Genomic DNA, 14,443 nt, shown 5'->3' with positions numbered 1-14,443 from the left:
GTGTATATGTTGTTAGCAGCCAAATTAAAGGAAAACAGTCAAAATAAGATAAATGGCTTAAGAAATACATATAGTGCTGTTTTCAACTGAAGGCAAAGGAAAATACCTTAATTCAGGGAGCCTGGTTAAAACAGAGAGATTTTGGTAACAGAGAGTTTTTTTGGATAAACTGAAAATGATAGTTATGATTTGAATAGGGATGGTAGGAAAGACATCCTAAGCAGAGGGCCCACTGCGGGGACACATACAGACATGGGAAACCTAAGGCATATCTTGCTAACCACAAGAGACCCATTTTGTCTAGGGCGGTGATTTTGCTCCCCGGGAACTTTTGACAATGTCTAGAGTTATTTTTAGTTGTCAAAATTGGCGGGGGGTGGGGGAGAACAGTGCAACTGGCATCTTAGTAGGTGGAGGGCAGAAGTGCTGTTCAACATCCTACATGAACAAGAGAGACCCACAACAAAGATTTATCCAGTCTAATATGTCAATAGGGCCAACATTGAGAAGCCCTGGTCTAGGGCATAGCTTCTTTAAGACCTTAATGGGGAATAAGATTGGAAAGTAGCTTAAGGTTTTTAAATGATTTTATTTGAAATGAAAGGCTGTGAGCGACCACTGAAGTTTTTGGAGTAAGAGAATGGGGTAGTTATAGTGACTTTTAGGAAGATGAAATGTCAAATACATAGGAAGATTAAGAGGTGAAGATAGGAGCTGGTTAAGAGCCAATGGGGATATTTTAATAATAGGTAATAAGTGCTTGAACTTGAGGATGGAAGAGAAGTGGTCAATTCCAGAGACATTGCAGAAGAAGAATGTATATGATTTGGCAACTGCTTAAATGTCAGGAGGGGAAAAGATGGTAGCAAGAATCAAGGATTGGACACAGTGTGGCTGAATTAGGAAACAAGAGTCATGAGGGAGGGCTGGTTGGACCGGCGGGGAATACCCATGGGGTCTAAAGTGCCAGCAAGACATTTATAGGTGGATATATCAAACAGGCTGCAAGAAGGCAGATAGAATCAGAGTAACACCTCTGTCTACATTCCTAAACTCTTCCAGTTGAGTTGAATCAAGTTATCACCCTCATTCACAACAATGAAATATTTTTACTCTTAGGTGTCAGGGGGCACAGGCTGGCTTGGCTTTTCAGCAATTCCACTAGAGAGGACAGTTCATCTAGTCTCATCCTAGCAGTGTATGACTGGAGTTCACTAAACACTTAACAATAGTCCAGGGAAGTAATGGCTTCTGTTTACTAGAAATTGTGCCTGCTTCTGTGTACCATCTTCCATGATTTTAGGGTTGTAAATTTGCAAGTCACATTTGTTTTCTGGGCATGAGTTCACATTTATGTAAATCATCTTCACATGCTGCTGCAAATCCACTCAAGTCGACTGTTCAGCACATCCCAACATGTACATTTCCATGAATTACATTCTTTGTTCTAATCCTGCATTGACTCATTCCCATGTACTTGCCATCATTCCTGCTGCAACTTGACTCACGGTGCTTTGTTAGCCTTGTTATGTATGTCTTACTTTGCAGTGGGCAAAGATGCTATCCCTCCTCCTCTTACGGCATGAGTGGAAGTAGTGGAGGCCAGGAATTAATCACTGCCCACAGCTGATGTACACAGCAGCCAGAAACAGGCATTTTGATGTATTCATTAGATGGAAGCATGGCCAGTTTAATTCGTTCTGACTTATGCAAGGCACATTTGCTTTCACTTCGGGATTTCCTCATGCTCCCAGTTCCATTAAATCATGAGATGCTAGAATCTATATGTTCTATGTCTCCCAACCATATTTTTACCATGCAATTTGAGTTCACGATTCAAAGAGTAGACATGATACAAGGCAGCTAACTGTAGTCAGTTACACCATTTCTTTCTCTCTGTCCTATGAGCTTTCTATTAACTGGTGGTGTTAGTGTGCTGTCCACTAGGTGCAGGAGTACATGTATTTCATGAATTTTATTGACTGGGCGGGATTCAGTACATAAGATCCTTGAGCTACTCCATGTCCAATAGTCAAACTCACCAAGAAGAGAAACATAAACTAGGGTGATATACCTTGAACCCTGCTGAAAGACTATCTTCCTACTACTAGGAAGGGGCAAAGAGAAGGTACTGTCTTCCAGTCTACCACCTTCCACATGCCACCAAAGAAACAATTGCTAGGCAGACAAATTGGTCAGTTCCTTCTTGCCACTTCTACATTTTTCTGTACAAACTATAATATCTACATTCCCAAAGATCTATAATAGTTTTGGCAAATGCTTTCAAAGCTGAAGGTACCATAGCAGGTGACTTAAAAGAAAGAGAAAAAAAGAAAAGCTTAACTAACTTCACAATTCTATACAATGAGTCCTGCTTCTCTGGCTATTTTAATTTGAAGTTTGTTTGAAAATCCTGAGTTTAAAGAAGATAAAGAACCATAGAGAATAAAGAGTGGGATGATTTAAAAAAAAAAAGCCTTAGGAAATATGAATTCTTGAAAAGCTATGGAATGGATTGAGATTTCTTGTTTAGAGGATTTAGATGGATAAAATCATGTTTTATTTAATCATCTGAACTTCCAGGCAGGCAAACTGCTCCCCTGGGGCTCTGGAAGGGACTTCCAGAACAGTATTTGTGACAGATGAGTTCCTTAGGGGCCTGGGAAGGAGAAAATACCTTTAGAAATTCTTCTTTATTCCACATAAGACTGACTCAGTCACAATCTTTCTTCCTTCTTGGTTTACCAATCTGGAACAGTTTTTTGGAAATACCATCTTCAGACTGTAAACTTCAGCAACAATGACATAATTTTACTGAGATGAAATGGAAAGTATGGCACTAATAATATCTCAGATTCATAGCAAGTGTTTCCCATTCCGGGATTCCTGTCAAAAACGATCACTGGGATCGAGTTGAGTGCTAATGCCCATCACTATCTAAAAACCATTTTAGTCTGACTGCTGCTGGGGAGTACCACCTGGGTTGTCTAACTTTTAGCTCTTTATGCACCTGCACACAGACACACAGCTGCGTTATTTTCCATTGTACCTTAAACAGTTCCCTCTGTCACATTCTTCCCTATGACAACCTTGGATGAAAGAGTTCCACTTGTGGAGTCACATATTCTTTCACCCGCCAATGGAGCCAGGATTTATTAATTCTATAGATTTGGAAGCCCTTAGTTTTACGTCATTTAGGGTTTCATGATTAGTAAACAATCTACCCTAAGAACTTTAAAGCAGTTCCTAAACTACCTATACTAATCCAGAAACTATAGGGAGGAAAAAAAAAAAAAAAGTCCTTTGGGTCATTAGCCCATGCCTTACATGCAATATCTGTGCCTCTGCTAATTACACCAAATGAATCTAAACTATCTGCTGTGTCGCCATTCACGATGTCTCAGGGTAAAGATATGGGTTTGCTAACTAGCCTCTGTCTCCTCTAGTCACCAGACAATGATTTAGTGTAAGTAACCGAAGACAAATATTTTTAGTGGCAAGGAATATTAGTCCTCAAGGCCACCAACCCGCTATTTGGCAACCTTGTTGTTAACTTTAGGTCTTCCTCTTAAAGAATTACAGGAAAGCTTAAATTGTTCTGGATAATTCTGGACAACCTTTGAAACTTGTGAAAACTTTTATAAAAGCACCGCTTTTGAAAGGGGTCGCCATGATCCTGGAAAAGTGTGGTCAGTAATAGGTTTCTGAATTTTGGGAAGTTCTGACTATTTTCTTTTTGTCAAGTACTAAAATCCCTGAGAAGTGAATCATTTTGGCTTTTTTATAAAAACGACTTCACAAATGGTAAATGAATGATGGTGCGGGAATAAAGACAAAGCTGTGCTCTGGAAATTGCGATTTGAAGTTACCTATGTGCTGCGTCAAGCTATCATAGCTGCTAGTATTTAGGTGATTTTGAAGTTTGAAAGATCATGAAAAAAGAATCAGACATTATTGCTTTTATGGACTTAAAAAAATGGCTTCATCTTTATTTCTCAGACTGTTTCCACAAAAATAATGCCATGCACAATGCCAAAAATGTTAGGTTACTGCTCAGGTAGTTACAGATTTAAACAAAGTAAAACAAAACAAAACAAAAAAAAACAAAATATTTTCACTGAGTTGGTTTGTAATTGGCATGAGATCTGTCTTTGCCTGTGTCGTTTTTCACCAAATAACTTTTTAGAATATAATACCGACAACAATAATAAAGGTGACTTTGCTACACACTATTAGAAGCATTTGACACACAGTATGATCTCATTGAATCCGGGACAGCTAGGTATTATGACTATCATTTTTGCATAATCGAAGAGATTTTGAGAAACTTGCTCACAAATAAATTGTTCTAGGGTGAGTCAAGATTTGAACCCGGGTCTCTTTGAGTCCGATCGATTCTAATTGCTATGTTACTCTGTACAGAACTGCTATTGATCCACATTTATTCTTTCTCAATGTGCTGTGAAACACTGATCTTCCTGTTTCATTTTGTCAGCAAAGTGCAGGCTTCCGTGAGAAAAAACTCTCTATTACCCAACTCCTGTGTTAACTCTTCCCACCCATGCATTTTTTCTGGCCCCCACATTCCCTGGTGGCACCTTATGAGTTATACAATCGCCATTCATGTGTTTAAATTAAAAAAAAAAAAAAGCACAGTGAGTATAGGGAAACCTGTCAGAAGTCAATTTTAAAAGTCCCTAGGGATGAATAAACGGCACACTATCCGGAGACACATGCAAAAGAAACTCTCGAACACTGGCTAAGTGGAGGTCAAAGAGAACTGCCATGTGAGGCAGTTCTAGTAGTATATCTGTTCATATGAAGTTAATGCTTACACAGTTAAAAATAATTGCCATATTGATCACCGGAATGGATCACAGTATCTAGGAAATGTGCAATTTGTTCTTTTGTCTACAGTTTTAATTTTAGTTCAAATGACTTTCTGAATCTATTCTTTAATCTAGACCTATTGCATCTGTGGTAGAAAATATAGGAACCCAATCCTCAACATCCTTTGCTTGAGACTCATAATTCTCATTGCGGTATACAGTTTGGCATAGTGTCATTAATGAATTGACATTGAAGCCATCACGTTTATTTTGCTGCTGCAGCAGTCTGAGCCCCGGTTACCCTGGGTGACTTTAAACTGCAGAAACTAATCCCATACCCATTTAATCTGCCTAACTCAGAACTTCTAAAAGAGATGACCCAGGAAAAAGCACTTTCACTTGGCAGTCCTCCACCAAAGACACCCCGCTCCAAACAACAGAATTAACAAGAAAAAGAACAGAAAAGAAATATCTTGCTCAAGGGAATGAGGAATTCACCACTGCTGCGACATTAATGGTGATGGCTATTTGTGAAGCCTACTGAACCCTGGATGGCTCTGAAGAAGACCCCTAGGAGAAACTGTATCTTTAGCTTTTGAGCAATGCAGCTAATTTTTCACCCAAAGGTGACAAAATCAAAGGTTTGACCCATGACCATTGACTTGGAAAACCAAAATGCAGGAGTCTCTGTTTCAGCTACAGAGCATCCGGAAGACAGAGGGGAGAGCTGAACAGATGAATGGACAACAAGTAGTAGGTACCCGTCTTTCCTTGTTTCCATGTTTACGCTCTTGCCACATAGAGCTGCAGCCTTTGTTCCTTTTTTGGTTTTCTACCAAACATGTAGAGCCCATGGGATACTCTGGGTAGATTTACATCTGGGCCCGAATAGAACATTGTGTTCTATCTTTAACTCACAGGACATCACAGCAGGAGTCTGGGTCTCCTGAGAAGTCCTGGAATAATCTACAGATAGAATTTCTCTTTCACACCTCTTAGAGCAGTCATTAAAAATAACCGAAGCAAAGTTAATATCAACGAGGGGACTATCTTTGGATTCCATGAGGATGAGATAGAAGAATATGTATTTACATTTTAATGGGTGTCAAGATAAATATTTGTATTGCCATCAAGGTTAGAAACACTTTAAATTTTCAACTCCAGGAGCACCTGGGTGGCTCAGTTGGTTAAGCAACCGACTTGATCTCGGCTCAGGTCCTGGTTTCAGGGTCATGGGATCAAGCCCCGAGTCAGGCTCCGGGCTCAGCAGGGAGTCTGCTTGGAGATTCTCTCCTTCTGTCCCTCACCCCAATCTCTCTCTCTCAAATAAATAAATTAATTAAAAAATATTAAACTTAAGCATTCTAAAAGTGATTTATGTCTTATTATTACTTTTTAGATTTTCTTAAAGTTTTTGGCTCAGTTTTGACATGTATCAAAATGGTGACAATAGTAGCTACCATGTAGGACTCGTTTGAGGAAATCTAAGGAAAAAAAATTCTACAGAACAGTCAGCGTGGTGCCTAGCACATTGTACAGGTCTAGTGTCCCTCGTTTTAGACAGGACCCTAATTTCATCGTATTTTCTATGCCCCTCTTTCCAAGAGCATTTTGGAACCATTTTTTACATCTCATTAAAATACTTAAAAGTTATTAAGTAGAGAAAGTAAAATCTAACATTTCTGAAATGCTTGAAATAATCATAAATCTAAAATAGTACCTGAAGAGGAAGGGTTACCTGTCAGATTGAAGGTATAGCACGTGTGTTCTTTACAGTTTGAACAAAATCCAGTTGATTTTTTTTCTCTTACTTTCTGTACTTCCGCTTGTCAATGTCAGAGATTCAAAGACTGTGGATCAGCTTCAGGCACTGGTTAAGGCAAACATTCTTAGTTGGAAAAGTTTGAAAGTGATTTCTTGCCAAGCCCAACCCTGATGGCGGGAAAAACTCCCTGCAAAGAGCCCTGGGCGTAGACACAGTGCTATCACCATCGAAACTGGGGTGAGGTGACCTGGACCTCAAAAGGGAAGAATCTGAGACTTACCTCTCAGCCTCTGTTTATAGACTAGTTTTCACCTAGGGCAGCATCACTCTCCCGTGTTTGGGAATATATATGGGTGTTTTTGTTTTTCACAATAACTGGAACATATTTTTAATATTTAATACTGAGGAGCCAGGGATGTTACACTCCTGCAATGTGTTGCAGAACCTGCAAATGAAAAAAAAAATCCCATCCAATTTGCATTTTCATGCATTTAAAGATATTACTATATATACATATGCTTATACACATATGTCTATATAACAAATATAAATATTATATATATATATATATACATGCAGAACAAAACCAATATCCATCTCAAGATGCTAATGTAAATAAATGCATAGAATGGCTGATGCACTTCCTGACAGCTGAGTGGTTTAGGGATTAATCTTGTCTACCTCACCATTTAGATCCTCAAATGTTGCAAAAAGGTTAGAAATAGAATTGCATGTCCCCACCACACCCAACTTCTGTTCAATATTTAGAATGGCAACAAGAATCATAACTTACTGTTTTGTTTTGTTTTTTTCCTAACCTCAAGGTTTAAAGATGATCCCTCAAGGAAGCCATTGTGAGAAGGCTACTTTGGGTAGGTAGTAAATCTGTGTATGAGCCTACATGCAATGCATCTTCTTTAGGAAGGGATGTTTTTTAAAGAAAGATTTTTGTAGGTGGTTCTTTTTTGTTCTGACATTGCATTTATATTGGGTTCCACCTCCACATTCTTTCATTTAGTTGCATTTTCAGAAAGCCAACTCATAAAAAGATATGTATTTTTTTCTTTGTCCTATACTGGGGTGGAACCTCTTCTTATTTATATACACTGTCATAAACAGATGCTATAGAAACACAAACTCTTATTTTTGGTGGCAACTTGTCTTTCCAACTCCATGCAGACCTGGAGGAAATTATATCCTGAGAAAATGAAAGATTGCAACACGTTGGTGAGAAGAGGATATTATTTAAGAGCTATATTGCTCAGGTGAAGTACTTTTGAGCCTTTCTTTAATGTCCTTCCTGGGTCCCTGGCCAAGGAGATTTGGGTTATCATGAATGTCAGTGCCTAATTCTTCCCAGCCAAAATTGCAACATCAAAGGAAAAAAAAAGAGTGCAGTTTTTTGAGGAATATTTTACTGGGACTGTAAGTTATAAATTGGGAGGGAGGAAGAAAAATCTGGACATGGACCAAATTCTTGCTTATTGTCAGAGTAACTATTATAGCAATTGAGTAGCTTGTGTGTTATTCTATGTGTGTGGATCCAGCAGTCAAAACAAATGTCCTTAGATCATAGGTACTTTAGCTAACATGCATCTTCGCATTATGAGTTTGTGAAAGATGAAAATAAAATAGCTTGTGTGCATTTCCAGCAGTATCTATATTATTAGGTGCTTTATTTCTCCCAGGAGGAAATTTCTCTAAATTGAATATAAATGTATCTCCACCAAAGTCAAATTTTCCTTCACAGATGGAAAGATACATCATAGTATTTTAACTTTTTTTTTAAGAGCAGTTTTAAGTTCACAGCAAAATTGAGAGGTAGGTACAAACATTTCTCATACATGCCCCACCCTCACACATGGACATTATAACACCCCACCACCACCAGAGTGGTACATTTGTTAGAATTGATGGAGCTGCTACATTATAATCTCTCAAAATTCATTGTTTATATTAGGGTCACTCTGGGTATTATATATTCTGTGGGTGTCATAGTATTTTTTTTTAAAGATTTTATTTATTTATTTATTTATTTATTTATTTATTTATTTGACAGAGAGAGAGCTAGAGAGCACAGTCAGGGGGAACAGCAGAGGGAGAGGGAGAAGCAGGCTCCCAACTGACCAAGGATCCCTATGTGAGGCTCCATCCCAGGACCCTGGAATCATGACCTGAGCCGAAGGCAGATGCTTAACCAAGTGAGCCAACTGTGAGGCACCCCTCACAGCATTTTAATACTTGTATTCTAAGGCAGATATTGAGTTCATGGATCACATCAAGTCAAAACTCTCTCAAATACCCACCTAGTTCCCTGGAAGAAGTCGTGTAAGTAACCAAAAGTTTTATTCTATTTGTGAGAGTCTTTGTATTTTACTGTGCTTTCAGATTCCATTACACTTCCTGGTTTCATGTCATACTGGAAGTGTCAAAATGTAGCAAGAAAGAACAGCTCTAGCCTTACTGGAAACAAGAAGTACTTAAAGGTTCATGAAAATATATGTCTTATTGTGAAATTTCTAATCCTGTTGCACAAATTTAACAGTTTCCACCCCAAACTTCCCCCTGTTGTCTCATGTGCTCTACTATGGGGAAAACAAACCTATGCATGCTTTTTACTTAACTTAGTGAAGAGATGTTAAGAGGGAACGGGTATTAGAAGAACCTTGGAATATCCCCCCAAAGGGTAACTGAGAACGTCTGTGTCCTACCACACCCTCCTCTGTCCTACTCACACCTCTCAGAACATGGCTAGTGTCTGGGCACAACCATGTGGCTCACACGACCTATTTCTGAGATGTTCAATAAAAGACAATATCTATTTACATGAACACATATATATTAGAGTATCAACTCTTTCCCTCAGGCCATGCATATTATTTATCTGATAACCTAAAGAAGTAATCAGGATCATCGCAGTATCTAATTTGGTAGCAAACAGACCCTCCTTGAACTCTGAGCATAGATATCTATTTACTGAAAAAAAAAAAAATTAACTTGTTAACATCCTATGTTACCTGTGCAGGAGAGAACATAAAAGAAAAAGAAAGTGCCATTTTCTAGGAGTCAAGCATTGTCAGCTAAAAACAGAATCCAGTTGACCCTTGACCCTTGAGCCACACAGGTTCAAACTGTGTGGGTCCACTTATACGTGGATTTTTTTCGATAAATACAGAATACTGTAAAAATATTTTCTCTTTGTTAAGATTTTCTTAAAAACATTTTCTTTTCTCTAGCTTACTTTATTGTAAGTACACAGTGCATAACACATATAACATACATATGTGTTAAGCAACTACGTTATTGGTAAGGCTTTAAGTCAATAGTGGGCTATTAGTAATTAAGTTTTGGGCAGTCAAAAGTTAATGTATGAATTTTTGAGTGTATTGGGGGGGATTGGCACCCTTAGCCCTGTTTTTCAGGGGTCAACTGTAATCACTTTTTCCCTTTGTGCTCAACCCAACCCATATGCAGATCCTGTGAATTAAAATGACTATCATATCAATTATCTTAATTTGCTGCTTTTCTCTTGTCTTCCTTAAGTGGCTCTCCTATTCAGGCCCATTATGCTTGCCTTCTAATTTCTGTAGCTTTTGAGGCAGGGGCATGATTTGATTTTTTTTTTTTTTTCTGTATCTTTTGGAAATCTCAAACTCTAATGCCTAAGATCCTGGAAAGGTTTTGTCTTTCAATAGTTGGTAGAAAAAGACATTAGCTGCATCTACACTTTTACAAATGGTTTGACTGAATTAGATTTTTGTAATAAATCACATACAATTTAAAAAAACCTGTATGTCTAAGTAGATAGGATCATAAATGTGGGATTTTTCGCTTTGGGAAAAGGGGTTGGGTAGATACACTGTTATGAGCTAACACCCCATCATTCAAGTCACTGTTCTTCCTTTGAGAGCATCAGTATCTCCAGTTGATCTGGTCCTCATGGACTCTCTTACCATTCAAAAACATAGGGACTGTCTTCCAAGAAGAGTAATAGGGCAGAGCTACAATGCAGATACCTATTCTAGCCATCTTGCTTTTCCTCTTACAAAACAACTATATTTAGGGAAGGATTTCACCAATCTTCAACCCTAAGTCTGGTGGATAACCACAATTCAAATGTCCTCACAATTCTTCACGTAAGCAGAAAAAAAACCACGGATCTGAGTTATGCTATAATTAAAATAACAAACACAGTATATCTCTGTGTGTACATGTATGTGTGTGTATGTGTGTATGAAATTCTTCCAAAATTGTACCTAATATTTATGGTGCTCATTCTGGATGGGGAGCTTATGAAAAAAATTTATGCTCACCACGAAAATTGTGTGTATTTGCCAGATTTGATAATGATGAACAAGTTAACATTATCAGAACAAAACAAAGACAGAGGGTGTAAGCGGTGACATGCAATTAACATTTACTCTCTCTGTCTGCAGCCCTTCATTTCATAATCAAAACACCGAATTATTTCTCAGAGCTGTGGACTGTTATTCAACCATCAGAAGCACAGAGTAATATGTGATGTGTAACAAGAGGAAGACAAAACACAGTGTAAGAGGAGGAAGTTATAAACGTGGGACACATTTTGAAGAGTTGCAGCCATTGAGCAAAATGTGTTTTTGTTTGGTGGAAAAGTAGTTAATCTACAGTCCGTTTTTAGAAAAGTGCCACCTGAAAGTATGAATATTACCTTAAAGACAGATTGCTGTTTTGATAGAAAATCTGACTAAAAGGTGGAGGATTGAGGCGGTTTGTGGAAATGAATTTAGCCAGCCTCTGTCAATGCTAATTATATACCTGTGATTTCATTCTCCAAGATAGTATTCATTTGTTTTACTTTTCATCTTTAATGTTTGTTCTTCTGCAATCTTTGAATTCTTTTTCTTTTTTAAGATTTTATTTATTTATTCATGAGAGACCCAAAGAGAGAGACAGAGACATAGGCAGAGGGAGAGGCAGGTTTCCCTGCGGGGAGCCCGATGTAGGACTCAATCCTGGGACTCCGGGATCACGCCTTGAGCCAAAGGCAGACGCTCAACCACTGAGGCACCCGGGCATCCCTTTCTGAATTCTTTTTCAGAACAAGATTTCTTAGACTTTCCAAAGCCTGATATTGACAAGATCGGTCATTAGCATCTGTAAAGGATTTGGATGACCATCATGCTAGTGTTCGAGAAAGGGGCCTTTAGTTATATGTTATCTCTACTTTTATTTGTGCAATTCTATATTTCAAGACTTTATTCATCCCATTGGAAAGGACAGGTTGTTTATTCCTTTCTCTTGCAAAGCAAAGAATCTCTATGAGGTGGAAAATCACCCTGATTTTGAGGGGCACATAATTACACACTTAGTGGAAAGAATCTCTTTACTGTCAACCTGAGTGCAAAGCGATCCCAGATCGCAGCATGGATGGCTGCCTCTTCCTGAAGACCTGTGTGACAAACTCATCAGATGGAGGCTGTGATCTCTAGTGACTACACCGGGTGAGGGTCTGAATTTTGATGACCTCACAGCAGATGAGCCTGTCTTTCTGCCCTGAGGAAGGTGGCTACTCTTGACTCTAGACACAGGATTCTAGCCCCCAGCTTTGGTATGGAAAATACCGATTTCAAAGGCCTTCCTTCAGAATTTATGCTGTGAGAAGTAGGGACAACCTGCACGAAAACTAGATCCTACTCTTTATAATGACCCATCTGATGTGTTTTCCTCTTCATAGCACAGAATGTATTGTCAGGAACTAAAATATAGACCTGTAGTTACATACAACCCAGAAATTAGAGAAAGACATGACAAATGGGGGCAACTTATGCATGTTTTCCATTTCCTTCATAGTCAGAGGAAGGAGTGTAGAGCCTCACACACATTATGTACCCTGTCTGGAACATGCCACCACCCCCAGCAACCCAACCTGGAGGACCCCTACTCATCTCCATTCAATCTTCTGGAGGACTTCTCTGATCCTCCCATCTGTGTTTTCATACCACTGATATTTTCCCTTCTTAGAAAAAAATGAAATTTGTCTGACTTTTTTGGTGATAGTCTTACATGGTCTTTTGTAACAGACTTCAAACTCCATGATAACAAGAAGTTGGTCTATTTCTCTCACACAGGGTCTCCCTTCTCAGCATTCCCATGTCTTGGGACACAATGGGTGCTCAATAAATATTTATTGAATGAATGAATAAATGGATTGAATGAATGCAAAAATAAACAAACAGGAACACTGTCTTTATTCTGATTCTCCTGCTAGCCTGAAACTTTTCTTTTAGTTTGCCTTAGCAACTTTTGCCCACTCCTTAGATGTTTTTCCTTGAAGTCCTCTAATGTTTCTTCTCATTCCACCCATTTTCCCCTGATTCATTTCATTCCTTCTTGTGGTTTCCATCAACCATGTGTACAATGACTCCTGAATCTATGTTTCCTCACTTGACCTTTCTCTTGAGTTTAAAATGACCTTTCTCTCTTTCTGTTCATCTTCTCCAGGAGATAAGGTTGTCTAGGCAACCCCAGATCAACTGCTACCCTGCTCCCTAATGAAATCACTCAATTCCTAATTGCCTGAGCTAGAAAACAAAATATTATTTCTGATGCTTCCCTTTCTTCCAGACTGTCATTCACCAAGTTTTATCAGCTCCACCTCCAAATTATCTCAAGGATCATGTGATGGCATTCACTCCCTCTGTCTCTATCTTAGTCCAGGCTCTCACATCTCACCAGAACTGTGCACGTCCTGCCTCTTATCCACATCAACTAGTACATTTTCTTTTCTAACATGTGTGTGGGGTGTGTGTGTGTGTGTGTGGCTGTCAGAATTATTTCTCTTTAATGTAAATCTTCTTCTGTCCTTCCACTTAAGAAAATCTTCCATGGCTGTGTATTACCTCATCATAAATTGCAACAGGTATCATTGAAGTTATCATGAAGTTAGAAGCTTTAATCACCTCCATTTTGTCTATGCTCCAGAGATTTCTGTCGAAGCATAGTGGGTGATTTTACATGTCCCTGCATGTATATGTTGTTTATATGTGTTAATATATATGGTTATTGTTCTGGCTGAAATGCCCCTCCTTTACTTTTCTGGGCCAAATAATCTCCCACTCATGCTGTGAAACCCAGTCATATCTTTACTGAGGTGATTTTCCTTTCTTCTCTAAGCAGGGCTTAATTGTGTCCTCATTTGTATGCCTACAGGTCTTCATCTGAATTTTTTAGATGGCCTGATTTGAAAATTGAGGGATGGATCTAATTGTCAGGGTCCAGAGCAATGTGTAGAATAGTTAGGATGGGTATTTTTGTTGTTGTTAACAAACACTGATACCATTCTTATTATAATCCCAGCTCTGTGGTGTTTATAAATATTAGCTCATTAATCTGCATAGCAACTCCTGAAACAGCTACTGTTACTATTCCCATTGATAGATGATAAAACTTAGATCCAGAGAATTTGAATAACTTGCTCAATGTCATACACGGGCCAGGATATGTACCTGGACAGTTTAGCTCCTGAGTTGAGATCTTGCCAACTTTAGCACTATACCATATCCTTCAAATGGATGACAGTCTTTAGGGCATGTGCATCAGTAGAATTTCAGACTAATGAAACTGTTTCAAAATAGTTGGTAGGTTATCAGTCTCCTCATTCATTTAACCACACAGCCATAGGGTGTACTAACCAAAAGGTTCCTTTGAACTGCAATGCTTGATTCAGGCAGCTGCTCAGAGTCACACAACTTTATGACTTCTTCATTCACATAGTGCAAAACCAGAACACCCTGTTCTCCATGAACCTAGTGTCTCCCAAAGTGGAGGAGATAGCCAATTCTCATTAAGCTTTATGAAACTACATGCT

The 14,443-nt window shown here is 38.6% G+C and overlaps 1 long non-coding RNA gene across 2 annotated transcripts; it reads left to right on the top strand.

The window, feature by feature from the left end:
* The first annotated feature begins 5,106 nt into the window (after positions 1-5,106).
* Positions 5,107-11,410, top strand: LOC144285370 (uncharacterized). 2 transcript variants are annotated; one of them, XR_013353646.1, is made up of 5 exons: positions 5,107-5,586; positions 7,419-7,466; positions 7,774-7,859; positions 8,654-8,922; positions 11,031-11,410. It is a non-coding gene; the product is annotated as an uncharacterized LOC144285370 (long non-coding RNA). The 2 variants fall into 2 exon arrangements; XR_013353647.1 differs by lacking the exon at positions 7,774-7,859.
* The last annotated feature ends 3,033 nt before the right edge of the window (positions 11,411-14,443 follow it).

This window comes from Canis aureus, chromosome 16, assembly GCF_053574225.1.
Source record: "Canis aureus isolate CA01 chromosome 16, VMU_Caureus_v.1.0, whole genome shotgun sequence".
NCBI lineage: Eukaryota > Metazoa > Chordata > Mammalia > Carnivora > Canidae > Canis > Canis aureus.
The sequence above is the reverse complement of the archived record's forward strand: the minus strand, read 5'-3'. Positions and strand labels throughout refer to the sequence as shown.